We start from the raw sequence: 16,858 nt of genomic DNA, 5'->3' as shown, positions 1-16,858 counted from the left end.
ATTACTATTGTTTGAAATGCAAGAAAGAAAAAAGTTGACATATATTTCAGTGGCCTCACAGAGTTGAGAAATGGTGCTCAGGCTTTTCCATGGACCTCAGAAAAGTTCCACTTTCCAGATTATGGTGTATAAAGCACTGACTGTAGGGATGAAGAACATTATAAAGGCCTGTCATTAAATCTCATGGGGGGCTAAAAGATTTCTGAAAAAGAGGAGACTCTCACTGGATGTTTTGTTGCAACTTAGTCCCTCATGCTGCTTGTCTCTGCTCTGAACTTTGCTCTTGCTATGTATCTACTGAAGGAGAGGTATCTGTCAAATTTCCAAACAGACACAGGTAATTCAGAAGTTTTTTTTTCAATATCTTCTAATAATTTGTCCTTCTGCACACACACCATTCTCGGCTGTGGGCCAGGAAAATTCAGAATGTTTCCAGGGAGATTTGAGCTTTGCTGCGTACCATATATTACAGTAGGCTCAAAGAGAATAAATCCAATATTTTTATGGAACAGTTTAGATACAGGAATAGGCAAATTGCCACAGTAACACATTCTCTGTCTCTGAAGGGAGGCAAGTAAAGTATTCGCTCAGCCTTTGATGAGCTTCCTGTCTGCCATCATTGTAAAAATCTCAGTCAAGAAAATCTGCATGCTGCTGAATTTCAGTTGCTCACCTCTGGTGCAGCTCAGTAGCCAAATGGCTTACCAGCTGCTCGACTGCTTTGGAGTTGCAGATTTGTAATACCAGTACCAGTGTGCAGGACATGAGAGGACACCCTGGACTGAGCTGAGGAAGGTACCTACTTCTTGTTACTTAGATTGATTAGCTAAAATGATGCGGAGAGCCTTACTTGGTTTAGGAAAGCCAATTGGTTTGGCAATAATTAGAGCATGATTTCCCCCCCCCCCCCCCTATAACTCTGTTGTAAGATCACCATCATGTTAATACAAACTTGAACTTTTGCATTTCGCCTAGACAGGGAGATTAATGATGTCTGCAGACTGAAAATTCCCACTTTCTTGCTTTATATGCTTGTTCTTTTGCTTTGTTGTATGACATTTTACAAGCTCTATGGTGAAGCATCTGTTTTGGTAGTCAAGTCGTGAGTTACACAACTGAATCTCAAAATATGGGAGCATTTCATTGCCAATTTCAAGAGTAACGATCAAAAAAAATATTAATTCCATACCAAACAACAAACAAACCAAACAGCAACAACAAAAAACCAACAAAACAAAAACAAACCCCACCAAAACTGTGTTTGATCCTCATCAATTTAGGTTCAGCTGATAACCACACAGTGGCTTAGTCTAAAATGCATCAACTTCTCTCTTCTACTTTTTACCTTAACCAATAAAGCTTTGATGCTCCATTGCATACTTCAACCACGGTGTAAACTCTGACATTACACGATGTTTATTACTGGGAGCCTGGCCACCCCTTCCATTGGGTTAATAAGGGATATTTTTAATCCTGCTCCTGCTCCCACCATAACTATACTAGTACAAACCAATTAATAGAGCAGGAAAAGGCATGTGTGCAGTTCCATGTATCCCTCTGGATGACAGGCAGATATCCTGCTACCCTCAGAGCTACCTTGGAAGGAAGGACCCCTTTGCCACTACTTAAGAGGCAGCAGGATTCAATTGTTCAAACTCAAACAATAGAAGTTGTGTTTTGTTAACAATGGGGAAGTGTATCAAAATCTCTTGGTATTTTACTGTCTGCCTAGATGCATGAGATACTCATAGTCGTCTTCTTTACTGCTCTGAAAGAGGTGATGAGTTCATCAAACTATGAACTATGGGTGGTGCCAAAGTTGCTGGCTCACCTGGTGGAGCACTTCTGCCATGTTATGTACCTGCAGATTACCCACTGCACAGCAGACAAGCCTCATATTCAAGGCCTTCTCCAAGAAGTCACCGTGGCCTCCTGGTCTTACACAGTTCTGCAACTGTCATTCTTCCAATCTCAGTTGAGACCAAATTGGTGGCAAGGCAATTTTCTGCTGCTACATTCTGTATACGGCTGTATGTAAAGACTGTGGTTAAAATGAAATAGCACTTGCAATGGAAATTTTTCAGATCTTGTTTTTTAAAAGTTTATAAAGCTCCAACCTTAAATTATTTTTTTTTTTGGTTACTGCTCCAGAAATATCTTTTTAGGAGTTCTGACAGCTTTCAGAAACAAAAGAGCCTTCCAAGAGAATTTTAAAGAGTTTTTCAAAAACACTTTTTGCCTTTGTGTTTGAGAGAGGCTTTGGCAGCACTGTAAAACAGCAGTGCCTCTCTTTGCTCCCTCTTCTCTTTGTCAATCATCTGAATTTACAATGCATTTAGAATTTGTCATATAAAGTACTGGAGACCTTAAAATCATTCTTTCCAAACTGGTAATTTTTGTATGGAAAATCTTGCTGTGAGAACACGTGAAACTGAATCAAACAAGTGAATAACTCAGGGAATGACAAAATTCTGAATGTAAATATGTTGAAGAGCAAGGTTTTCTACTCTACCTTCTAACCAGAATTTTATTTGTTCTTTTAGCAAGACGAACACTACTGGTAGGCATTGCTGAAGGACATTGCTGATAAAAAAACTGCACATGCTTCTGGTTTTTGTGGTTTTTTTTCAAAAATGGATTTTGGCTGTAATTAATTTGATTGAAACCTTGACATGAAAAGACAGAACAGAATTCCCCATTGACTGTTGGTTGGAGACAATGTAAATGAGAAGGAACTCCACCAATTCATGAGGAATGCACTCAGGTCAACAGTATGTATATAAAAGTAGGCCAAAAGACACAATGCAATCAATTGCACTTAGCGGTGTAAGGGATGTATCAGTAAATTGCTACATACAGAACTGGTATCACAGTATCACAGTATAACTAAGGTAGGAAGAGACCCCAAGGATCACCAAGTCCAACCTGTCCCAACAGACCTCACAACTAGACCATGGCACCAAGTGCCACATCCAATCTCCCCTTGAACACCTCCAGGGACGGTGACTCCACCACCTCCCTGGGCAGCCCATTCCAATGACGAACGACTCACTCAGTGAAGAACTTTTTCCTCACTTCGAGTCTAAACCTCCCCTGGCACAGCTTGAGACTGTGTCCCCTTGTTCTGGTGCTGGTTGCCTGGGAGAAGAGACCAACCCCTTCCTGTCTACAACCACCTTTCAGGTAGTTGTAGTGGGCAATGAGGTCTCCCCTGATCCTTCTCTTCTCCAGGCTAAACAATCCCAGCTCCCTCAGCCTCTCCTCATAGGGCTTGTGCTCAAGGCCTCTCCCCAGCCTTGTTGCCCTTCTCTGGACACGTTCAAGTGTCTCGATGTCCTTCTTAAACTGAGGGGCCCAGAACTGGTAGCCTGTCTTATGGCTCAGTAAGGAAAAAGTACCTCTTCCAGCAACAAGCGATTCGTTCCTTCTGTTCTTCCCCCTCTGTAAGAGTGGTAAATTTCTGTCAAAGCTATGAAAAACAAGTGTGGTTCAGCTAGTAAGGCACAATTCTAATGTGATTTCATGTCTGTCATAAAGAAAAGCTGAACTTTCTGCCTTTGCTCACCTGTACAGTCTTTACTAAGTACATATTCTATGTAATATTTAGCAGAACTTTAAAGCTATGGGTTGGACGCGATGATCTTGAAGGTCTCTTCCAACCTGGTCTATTCTATTCTATTCTATTCTATTCTAGTCTAGTCTAGTCTAGTCTAGTCTAGTCTAGTCTATTAACAACATAAGCTATTTCATGGAGTACATACCATTTCTGATAGCATAAAGAGTAGGTAAACTGTGTGTGTAGAACATGGGCATTCAAGTGATTGCATGGAAAATGTACCAACTATGAATGCATGCCCTAACACCCATAAACACATCCTGTGACTTTACAGGAGAAGGAATTTAGCTCAAACATAAATATTGGTTAGGCAATTTGATTGTAATGCTTTAAAATCTTGTGTATTGCTGAGGAATAGAGAGGATTAAGTCTTGCCTCCCTTGAAGTCAAAACCAAAAATTCATTTTATGAAAGACAACATTTCACCTGAAATTAATAAATCACCATAAGGAAATCCTTGAAGACTACTAATTCTGCTTACCTTAACTAAAGAAAAAAATCATTTTTTTGTATTTTCTGGGTCATTTTTCAGGATCAGCACAAGTATTTTCATCATTGGTCAGATCTCTTTCTCTCAGGAATCTGCACTTTTGGTGTTCTTCTGGAGATCCTGAAAAATCATGTCTTTGTTGTCCCATGCTAAAATAATCGCTTACAGGGAGTCCAGGCTGACATCAGTTGTCATGGGGCCAAAAAAAAAATATATGTAATTTTAGCATCTTCATTGAAGCCTGAACTCTTGTGTAGGTTAAAGTCAGTTTATTAGATGTCTAAAGAAATTATTGCAATGAAGGTCTAAATGCAGCTTTTCTGGGACATCAGCTCTGGACCCCAGAACAAGATGTGCAGGATTGCTTGGGCCTTCACTTCTTTAAAGCAGACTGGCCTAATTCAATTGCCTCACTGCATAGCACTCAACTCTGCGTCTCCTTCAAGACCTTTACTTTCAATCAAGATAAATATTACTCTTAGGGGCTCTTTTAATTAATAACATGAGGAATGCATTGCAGCCCAAAAGACAAGTAGGTTTTGGCATGAATCTGGATTGCATACCCAGACAGGGCTGATATAGCTTAATATAGACAGTCTCAACCATAATAACTGATGGAAGGAGTTCCTGGATGGAGCTATTTCCAGAACCATATCAGAGTTTGTTTTGGACAGAGATTCAAATACAAGCCTGGAAACAAACTGACTTCCCTGGGCCGTGAGCAATCACAAGACCAGAAACCAGTATTAAACTGAAATAAGGCTTTTTGGCAGTGTAGTATCATTGTTAGATTTGGCACTCCTGTTATGTGAAATTATTTTTTAGCACGTTCCTTAACTTCAATTCTGCTAGCTTGGGATTTTGCCTTAGAGGCCACTAATATGGGTATCTTTCAGGAATTCTTTAGGTACTGATTAGTGGCTGCTGTGATATGCAAACTTCTGCTGTAGCAGCTGACAAAATAAGCAGGCATCTTTTAGTGTGGACCCCAAGATCTATCGGCCTGTTACAGTCAGTATAGCTGAAATACAGCAAATACAATTTCTTTTAATGTCTGTAGATGCTATACTGGAGCCACTTTTCTCAGATGAATTTTCACACTGTGCAAAGAATTGAGATAGTATAATAGAGTACAAAAATAATGTTAAATCGTCTTATTAATTTTTTGCATAATAAGCAGCATGCCACTGCCTCTGTCTCTCCTCTGGCTACATAAGGTACCTACAACGATTAGTTCATATATAAACGTCAACACAGTTGGCACTTTTATGTAACAAATCAAATCCAACAGTTTCCATGTCATGCTTAAAATCTGTGTATTTTTAAAATATTCTCCATATTAAAAAAATCACCTCTTAATAGCATCTTGCATTAATTGGTTGATGAATGGACACCATTCTCTCTGTGTGCTGTGTGACTGTAAAAGTGCACAGCGGGTGCTGAAGGTCAGAACTGAGCTCTGTGAATGAGCCGAGGAAACTCACAGCAGCATACAGCATGGAGAGTTGGGTTTTTTTTCCTCATGCAGCTCCTGAAATTGCAGTAAGTAATACATAAAATAAAGTAATTTAAAACAAGTGACTTTTTTTGTGTGTGCACTTTTGGTTGAGTGTTTTTGTTGGGGCTTTTTTTCCCTAGGTGGTTGTTGTTGTTGTTGTTGTTGTTGTTGTTAATAATAATAATAATAATAATAATAATAATAATAATAATAATAATTTTTATTTTTTAATTTTTGTTTGGTTTTGTTTGTTTGTAATTATTTTTGTGGTGAGTTTTTTGTGGTTTTTTTTTTTTTTTAATTATTATTATTATCATTCAGTTATAAATCCGTAAGGAAATCCTAACCTGTGTTGGGATGGAATTATTTTATAACAAGAACAAGCTCTGTAAAAGCTTTTTGTTGGAAGAACATCAGGAGGCTCCAATAAAACATATGTTATGCTACTGTGATCACCACTGTCACACACCTTTATTTTGCTGTGTACTTGGTGAATCTTTCAGGCTGCTTTTTGGGCTGTCTAGGACAGTGCCATATTGGCAAATATTGTGGTGATCAGTGGTGATCAGCTACAACAGCACAAAACAAAGGGAAGCTCAGCTCAGTCATCCTGGTTTGTGCTTTTCCTTCCAAAGCAGTACTAAAAAAGTGATGCAGCATTTGTAGGGGGTGGAGAGATTTTAACTTGTATCAAAAGGATGGGTGTAGATATCTCCATTTTGTCCACTGTCAAGTCACAGTGTCACTGCCATAAGTGCCAAATTTCAGCATCCTCCCTATTGTAGGATGTGCATATTGTTCTTACAAAAATGATCTTTTTCCCAACAAACCTTGTCCCACTTACCATTTTAGACCATCACTGATCATTGAGTGATAAAAGTAAGTATTGTTTAGCAAGAATGCTTTTTCAAACAACCTCAGACTTGGTATTTCCAGTGTTACCTGCTCCTTCTAAAAAGCCCACGACGAGTCCTGGGAGCAGACAATGGTGATCTATTTACTGATCCTCCTCTTTACAGTGCAGAGACTGAAAACAGTTCTTAGAGAAGCAAACTGAACAAATCACCAGGAGAGTGAGACACAAAAGACATCACCAAGACAGAATAATTTGAGTGTTCCAGTATGAATGAATTACTGTTACTATTAATCCTCATCCCCTGCTATTAGTTATCACTGGGTTTAAAATGGACCCCCAAACAATGTCCCATTAAATGATTTCTTCTGATTAAGCACATCCTGATTAAGTAGAGTGCGCTGTAAGGGACTTGAAAAATGGCACCATTTATGTACAAATCGAATACAAATAGAGTGCTTATCAGATTCTCATTTAGGAACCATTTGCTGGAATCAGAATACTCTCTTTACTGGCATTCTGTAGTTGTTATAGAAGTAAAAAGAGAATGATCTGATCGGAGTAATAAAGATGATACCTGCCACAGAATGTGACAATTTGCAAAGAGTCAGTGTTCAGGGAGCCCTGAGTGGCTCTTTCAGCTGATGAAACAAAGAAAATCTCTAGGTAATCATTTGGAGAGATGAGCTCCTGGTGCAGAGCCCCAGAATTTTTACTTTCAGTTCTTCGGTTTTAGGCAATGAATAAGACTTTATCAGAACCTTACATGTAAGTTGAAGACAGTTCTTTAAATGTTTGTCCTAGCTTTATATGCTTTTCTAGCAGGTGCTTTTTAAATGCCTGTGCCAGCTCACCTGCTGTTATTTTCATGTATTAATAATGGCTATAATAGGGCGTTGTGCTTGTCTGAGACTATCCCCCAGCAAATTTTTGAGATTTAACCTCAAAATAAATAATCAGACTAGCTCAGTTGGTTTGAAAGCAGAATGAAGCTATATTTACAGAAGCAAGTAAAATCTAGAAATATAAAATGCAATTAATAGGCACAGTATATAAAAAACATATTTACAATTTAGAAACAACACAAGAATCCCCTTGAATTGTTCCCAGACCCCTCTGGGTGATTGTTGCTACCTCCTGCCTTTTCCCTTCCCCAGTACCTTCTGAGGCACAACACAAAGTCAGTTCAGCCAGCAGAAAGTCAGGAAAGACAGATAAGTGAGTAAGCCATGCAACCCTCAAAAAAGAGAAGAAGCAAAGGAGACAGAATTGTTTATTCAACTCACTTTTATATTTAGTAGCAAAACAAATGGAATGATGTAGACAGATCAGTTGTTATTATTTTTCATCCAATGGTAATTTATTTGCCTTTTTACTCAAGATGTCCAGAAAGTTCCTATTCTTCTTTTTGCAGTTATGAACCAGGCAAAAGTTCCACCTTTAAACCATACTAGGGGTAATAAGATTTTCTCATAGAAGATGTGAAATTGATGAATAGAATCAGTCTCTGCATGCAAAGAATGTGTAAGGAATGAGAAAGAAACTGTTTTCCAGAATTTTTTCTGTGATGCAAGTCAGATTTTGTAAGAAACTATTTACGGGAGCTTAAAACCATCATGGAATGAGTTTGAAATTTACTTACTTTTTTGAACATGTGTTCATTTGGGTACTTTACCAGTTGATTTATTTATCAAAAGACATCCCAAAGATATTGACCTGTGGCAAATTATGTCAATGAAGGAGTAATTAGAATGAAAGTTGCCAAACTTCCTGGACCTCTAAATATATCTATCACCATTCAAAATATTATTTCTATGACTTGGTGATCCTAGAGGTTTTTTTCAACTGGAATGATTCTCTAAACTTTTTCTTAGTGTTTGAGGTGGTTTTCTAGTCTTTGGGGAAATAATGTATCAGACTTTTTTAGTTAATCTTGACTATAGTATGTAGTTTTGGAAAGGTAGTAATGCCAGTTCTGTGCAGAGGAATCAGTGGGAGCCTTTGCCATAGGCTGCAACAACCCAAACATGTAACTTATAAATACTGTGTGCATCCTAGTAAGCAAATTTTCTCCTGAAGATGCTGGCTTGGGGTCTGTCTGAGTAAAATACTATGCTGCTTTATCTGAGTATTTGAGACTTGCAAGTACTGACAGACCAGAAATGCAGCACATGACTGGCCTTTAGCATTTTCTAGCAGGAAAATATCTGCACATGCACAAAATCTAGAGATTTAGCAAAATGTGCAAGCTGCTGGTGCATGTGTTTTGAAAAGTGACATACTAAGGATGTGGCTGTATTTGGGTGCTCAGCATGACACACACATGAGAAACAAGGACATGAGCTCCTTTTATTTCCCCCTCCCCCCCCCCCCCCCGAGTTAGATTCCCCTTTGCCTTGTCCTAGTCAAAAGACAGAAATAAACACAGTGACGTTCATCAGTCCTCCATTTAGACATTTCTTTAGGTGTCCTATTACATGGCATTCCACTGCTGTCTAATCACTAAGTGCATAAGTGCTTTGCACAATCTAGATCTGAGTCCACCAGAAAATTTTAAAATTTCAAAAATGTTTTAAATAGAATTTATTGGACCTTCGAATAGCAGACGAAGTCTGTGTCTCAGAATAATTCCTTGCTTACACCTTTGCCATTCTAGTGACTTCAGGAAGATATTTTACAGGTGAGGAAATGTGAGCAGAATTTGTAAGAGGAAGAAATTAGTGAACATTATAAATCAAGTTATACTCTGAAAACTCTTCAGTCTGGTTTCCTAGGCTTTAGATGTTTATCTAAACTTTCCCAGCCTATCAAAGCTGCTGAGGTGTAGCCATCGCTTCTTGAAAACACCCTATTGGAAATTCAAAGCACGGTGCCTGTCCCTGTCCTTACAGTGTGAATTGCGTGGTGCAGAAAATTAATTTATCATGGTGTAAAACTAGAGAACTGTAAGACATTAACCCAGCACTAACATAAGATACTCAAAGTCATATGTAAAGTACCTCTAATTTGACTTACAGTTGCTATGGTGACATACATTATAGGGTTGGCTGGAGTAAAGTGGCATGACATGCAATAACTGCACTACAGCATGGTTTAACAGTGCACAGAAACTTGGAAGTATTTTTAAACTTGGAAACAGCACAAAGCAATATCAAGCCATGGTAATATCTATGTGCAGAACCTTGTTCCAGCATTCTGCCCAAATATTGTGGTGCTCATAACTATTGCTGTAAATTAATCTCTGTGAAAATATTTAACTACTGTTGTTTTTTAACGTTGCCATTATTAATATAAGAATTTTAGCCTGGAGAAGAGAAGGTCAAGGGAGACCTTATAGAATCAGAGAATCATAGAATTGTTAGAGTTGGAAGGGACCTCAAGGATCATCTAGTTCCACACCCCCTGCCATGGGCAGGGACACCTCACACTAGATCAGGTTGCCCAGAGCCACATCCAGCCTGGCCTTAACCTCCAGGGATAGAGCTTCTACCATCTCCTTGGGCAAACCTGTTCCAGTGTCTCACCACCCTCATGGTAAAGAACTTCTTCCTAACTTCCAATCTGGATCTACCCATTTCTATTTTTGTTCCACTCCCCCCTAGTCCTATTACCTGACATCATAAAATGTCCCTCCCCAACTTTCTTGTAGGCCCCCTTCAGATACTGGAAGGCCACAAGAAGGTCTTCTCGGAGCCTTCTCTTCTCCAGACCGAATAGCCCAAACTCCCTCAGTCTGTCCTCACAGGAGAGGTGTTCCAGATCTCTAATCAACCTTGTGGCCCTTCTCTGGACATGTTCCAGCACCTCCAGATCTTTCCTGTAATAGCAGCTGCAGAACTGGACACCAGAGCAGAGTACAAGGGGAGAATAATCTCCCTTGATCTGCTGGCTGTGCTTCTCTTGATGCAGCCCAGGATGTGATTAGCTTTCTGGGCTGCAAGTGCACACTGCTGGCTCATGTTGAACTTCTCATCCACCAGCACCCCTAGGTCCTTTACTTCAGGGCTGCTCTCAATCCAGTCCCTGCCCAACTTATATCAGTGCTTGGGATTGCCCTGACCCAGATGCAGGACCCTGCGCTTGGTCTTGTTGAACCTCATGAGGTTGTCATGGGCTCACCTCTCCAGCCTGTCAAGGTCCCTCTGGGTGGCATCCCTTCCCTCCAGCATGTCTGCTGCACTACACAGCTTGGTGTCATTGGCAAACCTGCTAAAGGTGCACTCAATGCCACTGTTCCTGTCTTGAACAAAGATGTTAAACAAGACTGGTTCCAGTACAGATCCCTGAAGGACTCCACTTGTCACTGGCCTCTACTTGGACATGGAGCCATTGACAGCCACCCTTTGGGTGTGGACACCAAGCCAGTTCTGTATCCACTGAATAGTCCATCCACCAAACCCATAGTGCACCAGCTTGGAGACCAGGATGTGGTGTGGGACAGTGCCAAAGGCTTTTCTCAGGTCCAAGTAAATCACATCAGTTTCCATCTACAACTACCTGAAGGATGGTTGCAGCCAGGTGGGGGATGGTCTCTTCTTCCAGGCAACTTGTGACAGAACGGGAGGACACAGTCTCAAGTTGTGCCAGGGGAGGTTTAGTCTGGATGTTAGGAAGAAATTCATCACATAAACAATGATTGGCCATTGGAATGGGCTGCCCAGGGAGGTGATGGAGTCACCATCACTGGAGGTGTTTAAAAAGAGACTGGATGAGGTGCTCAGTGCCATGGTTTGATTGATTGGATAGTGTTGGGTGATAGGTTGGACTCGATGATCTCTGTCCTGGTTTGAGGCCAGGCAGGTCCTGTCCTCTCTTGCCCCTGAGAGGGGCAAAAGAATGGCACTCACACAAATGGATTGCAGAAGTGATGGAAAGTTTAAATGGAAAAGCAGTGAGTGTTTTACAAAAGCTGCAAACACAGTGATAAAGATGCCCCAAAGCATACAGAGTCCCTTACAGCACACCCAAAAAAGCCTCCCAACTCTTCCTTTCTCCCCACTTGAGGGTATACCCAAAACCCCCAGGGCTCTTTCTTTCTTTCTCCCCCTGCCTCGCACCGTCCCCACCCCACTGCTAGGATAGTCTCAGCTGGCCAGGTCAGAGACTGCCCCTTGCCCTTCTCCTCCTGGCATTAGGGCTAGCCAGGCCTTGAGATAACTCCCCACCGTTACTCGATAGGGAGCATCTCTCTCACGGGAGCAGAGAGGGAAGAAAGATGAAGTGAACGACTTTGCAGATAGATTTATAGGGCACAGGATATTATGGGTATGAAATATGTTATTTCCTGTGTCCACCTACTGGGCTGGACCCTCAGGACACTGGAGGTGTATCTTGTGTGGATGCAACAGGAGGCACCCAGCCTAAACTGCCACAATCTTGAAGGTGTTTTCCAACCTGGTTAATTCTGTATGCTGTAGCTTAAAATACATTAATAAAATATTGCCATTATTTGACCCTGGGCAGTCTATCAAAAATATGAGAACTTCAATAGGAACTTGTTATAGTTCAAGCATGCTCCACTTGTGCAAGAACCACTCAATACTAGCTATTATTATGTTTGAATCATATGAAACAGACCTTTGATCTACATATTTGATCTAAATACCAAACAATTTCAAGATGAACTAATATATACTAGGACAGCTCCAAAACGGAAGGAAATCAGTTGGACAGAGCAAATACCTCAGCTTTATTCTAACACACTGTGATTTTACAACCAGCAGTACCTACAATACTTATGTATTTTTTCCCCAGAAGTTGCCATCACTTTTCAAGCATGTTTATAAACCATTTCTAAGATCATGCTAGTAAAAAATAAAACACTTTTCATTCTTAGGTAGCAACCATAGATGTCCTGCAACTCAGTTTTCTGGCAAAACAAAACTCCAACAAACCAACATTTCCCTTAAGACTGCTAAGTTTTCATAAGCTGTTTATTTAAGCAATTTTTATATTTATTTGCTGCTGCAGTGGAATATTCACTGAGAAGTAAAGATGACTGCAAAATACTGATACATTGCCACAAATGTATTTTCTGAGTCTTCTATTAATTATGTAATGGAAATCAACATATCATGTATGGTGTGCCGCTCTTTCTTGTACTTGCTTCTCCTCTGTGTGATAAAACACCTCATTTATCTTACAATAAACTAATATTGTCTGTGTCCTGCCCTAAAGAACAATATTTATTGGTCTATACTGGTGTCAGAGAAAAATACAGGGAACAGCAGCAAGAGAAAATGCGGTTCATTCAATAGAGAAAGTGGCAAGCGACCCTTAGTTACTGAAAACAGAAATAGATCTCACAGAAAGGATGCTTTCATTAACAGTACACTTCTAACAAAGCACATGTAAGATTCCCTGGCAAGGCTGCACACCACCAATGATCATGTTCTATTCCCATTCACATCAGCAAAGCAAAATCCTGTTACTGCGTAGTTTAGTTTCTGATGGTATGGTTTATGCATCTTCTTACCACACAATCACCGAACTGCTGGGGCTGGAAAGCACTTCTAGAGATCTTCTAGTGTAATCCCTCTGTCAAGCAGGGGCAAGTAAGGCTAGTTACCCAGGGCTCTATCCAGGCAGGGTTTGAACATTTCCAGGAATGACTGCTCAACTATCTCTCTGTCCAACATGCTCTGCTGTTTGATCACTCTCACAGTAAAACAGATTCTTCTTATGTTTAAGTGCAATCTCCTCTATTTAGTAGCTAACTAAAGCCTCAATAAAACTCCTGCTAATATTTATTATTAGGTATAGTCTCAGGTCAGTGACAAATGACACAAAATACATAACAGAAGAGATTTACTGCTTGAGAGAAGGCTGTTATACAGCTATTGTAATGATCTAAAAATAATCACTTAAACAGTGGATTTAAAGTATGCTGCATGTTTTCTTTTTAGCTTTCGGTAAAGTAGAATGCCTGTCATTTTCATTCCTGTTCACCACTCAGGAAGAATTGAAAATACTAATAAATGTCATGGAAACAACTGTGAGATCTCCATGGTGATAGTGATTTGGTCTACACTGACTATTCCGTGCCCTTCAGCCTGTGCATTGAAACAGCACACCTTGGTCCCAGGCTGACACTGACTCAGAGAAGAACTTGGTACGCACCATGTCTGTGTCCATTGGGAGGAAAAATAAGAACAGTCTTGCCAAACTATGTTGCAGTCCATTAACTCTCTTTATCAGATGATAACTATGGAATAGTGACTTTTTCTGCCATGGAGCTTTTTACCCCAGTGACAGTTTAACCACAGCCATTGAAATCCATCTTGCAAGATGAAAATAAGTAGTAAGCTTCTTGTCTAATTCCTCTTGCGATTATAAGCAATTCACAGAATCACAGAATGTTAGGGAAGGGACCTCAAGAGATCATTCAGTCCCTGCCAAAGCAGGATCACCTATACCAGGTCACTCAGGAACACATCCAGGCGGGTCTTGAGTACCTCCAGAGAGGGAGACTCCACAACGCCCTGGGCAGCCTATTCTAGTGTTTTGTCACCCTCACGGTGAAATAATTCTTCCTTCAGTTTCTATGGAATTTTCTATGCCTCAACCAATTGAAGTACCACCTTCCTGTGGAAACAAGAGCCTGAATAATGATTTCAGTTTCTCTGTATCCACACCAAAAAAAGTAAGGATCTTCATTACTCAGACCCTGCTTGCAGGGCAGATGGCTCCTGAAGAGTCTGTAATGAGTGATGTGCTGGTGCAACACAGGCTGAAAGGCATTTAGTAAACCATTCAACCAGTAACAAACCATATCAATGGATCATCAAGACAAGACAAAACAACACAGAATCAAAAGAAACTCTTAAATGTCATTCCATCATTGCAGCTAGAGCTACAAGCATATAATACCAGACCAATTATATTTTCAACATTGATTCAGCCACATGTCCCTGAATTTTCAAGGGGCAGTTGGGAGGAGTCTAAGCCAGAAATACTTGGGAATTCATTCAGGAAAGTTAAAAAAGAAGAGAATTAAAAATGAGAGAACTTAGACCTTGCTTCTTTCGTTATCTCCCTTCTATTTTTCTTTCTTTTTTTTTTTTTTTTGGATGATAGTAAACTCTAGTACAATTTTTGTCAATCATACATCCTCAGACAAGAAGGGATTCCATCAAAATCAGTAATATCTCCTTATCACAAAATTAGCATTGTAGGAGGACATGCAGCACATCTCCCTTCTTACTTTGCCCTGAGAGTGCTTCAGACTTAACAGTTATACTTTGGTACTGACTATTAGGTCCTAAAAGTGCTAAATGAGAAATGTCCTTCTGAGTTAATATAGCTCCTGTTTTAGGGCACTACCCTTAAGAACATGGGATTGGAAGGAACCTCATTAATGCCAGTCCCTGAATAACTGCTGGCCATGCAATAGTTAATACCTTCATAAAGTAATCATCCAGATCTGTCCTAAGAATTACTTGGCTCACTTACTCCTGAGGTCCATCTGTAAGCTTATTCCAGAGCATCCCTGACCTAGTGGTAGGAGACTTATGATTTCCAGTCCAAATTTATTCAGAGCCAGTTATTGTGCTTAAAGAGCTTTTCTTCCTCCCAAGGGGAAGCTTATTCGGTGATCTGTGTTCTTTTATTTACTCAGATCTTATTCACAGAAGGAAATTGTCTCTCCTCCAAGCCTTCCCTGGCTGTCTTAAATAACCAAGATCTTTCTGTCACCTCTTCTTTTCCTTCTTATATCAATCTTACTATAAATTGCTAAAGCTACAAGGCATAAATGCTACCAAGCAGCATTTGACAGTTTCTTTAAAGCAAAACTGGGTTATGCCTTGCAGTGCTTAGGATCTTCTGAATGAGAGGCTATAGTCCCTGTGATTTCCTTTAATGGATTAAGAGAATTCGTGGATATGTTTTAATTTTTCATATTTTTTTTAATAACAAATTGTTACTGGATTTCAGCCTGATCCAGTTGCTTCAGTGTAAATAAATGCATTACTGTCTCAGAGATGAGAGCAAGAAAACTGCCTCCTATCGCAGGTTAAAAGTATATAGCTATGGGAGGTAGTCTCAAAAAATACATTAGTCTAAAGTCTGGAGCTCTGTATCTCTGCCTAATTTAAAGGTCCCACCTTGAAAGAATACTGAGGGGAAAATCCTGGAAGGAGACAAGTCTGCAACCATGGGAATTAACAGGGATCACTTAATAAAAAAAAACCAAACAAAACCCATACTTGCATTTTCAGAATCCACTACTGCTCCACTTGATGTTGTAAAGCAGAAATATGAAATCCAAACTTTCTTTTTTGCTCTAGTGAGGAAGGAGAAGGTGTTTTTATTATTATTATTATTATTATACATATACATATATTTAATTATTATACATACTAGGAAACTCAGATTGTTGGCAAATGGACAGGCATGGTATTTTGTTTCTCAGAAAAGAAACTCCAAAGTGCTTTGTACTGCTGCTCAGTTTGTTGGTGTCCAGTGGAAAACCTAGGGTCACTCCTGGAGTGAACACACACAACTACCATGGGAACTGTGATCACCAACAAGATCACATGGAAAGACATTGCATACTTTTCCCTGCTCATGAGTTTCTGGCTGTTTTATTTTGTTCTGTTCTGCTTTTACATTCTTTTAATAAATCCCAAGGTCTTTCATCACTAAGGCAGCACTAGACAAAACGAGTGGGAAGGATTATAAGAAATTTGATCAACAGCAACAAAAAGCCAATTTAACTGGGGAGCTGCTGCCCTGCTTGTGATGTTTTAACTTTTGTGACAGGCAGAGGCTTAGTTTACCCTGAGATTTCCTTCATGATTTACAAAGCAGGAGTGAAACCCCTCACGTCCATTTTGATAGATCTCCCCTTTCGTACACAGTGCTAATCTGTGAAGAATTAGTGACCTAGAAGTTCAAGACAGCTATTCCTTTCATCTGGCTATAACACTTTTCATGGAAACTGCATATTAAGGGTACCAATAAATGTCAGTGTGCAGTGGGAACAAAAATGATCAATTGCACATTTTTGTATGAGAAAGTGTTTCAGAACAAAATCTGATTATCAAATCATTGGCATAAAAATGGGAATGCAGACGATGGAGTCTTCTGTAAAAACCTTGATTTTTGCTAGCTGAATTGTTTATATTCTCTTCTCAAATGACATAGTTTGACCAGAATTAGATAGTAGAACTTACATCTTACCATAGATCAGCTTCCTGTGAGATACGTGGTTCATCAATGGATTAAATAGCTAGTATGGAGCTGGGGAGGATCAGCTAGGTCCAATTCATAAATGAAATGGTTTAGCAGCACAGCATAGACTGAGGAAGTCACACTGACTTTGGAGACCCAAAATACCTGTGATTGGCTTCTTTCTGATTGAATTTGGGAATATCTGCTGCCTCCAGAAGACCATTTCAA

The sequence above is a fragment of the Dryobates pubescens genome, chromosome 7, assembly GCF_014839835.1.
Source record: "Dryobates pubescens isolate bDryPub1 chromosome 7, bDryPub1.pri, whole genome shotgun sequence".
NCBI lineage: Eukaryota > Metazoa > Chordata > Aves > Piciformes > Picidae > Dryobates > Dryobates pubescens.
Note: the sequence above shows the minus strand (reverse complement) of the source record.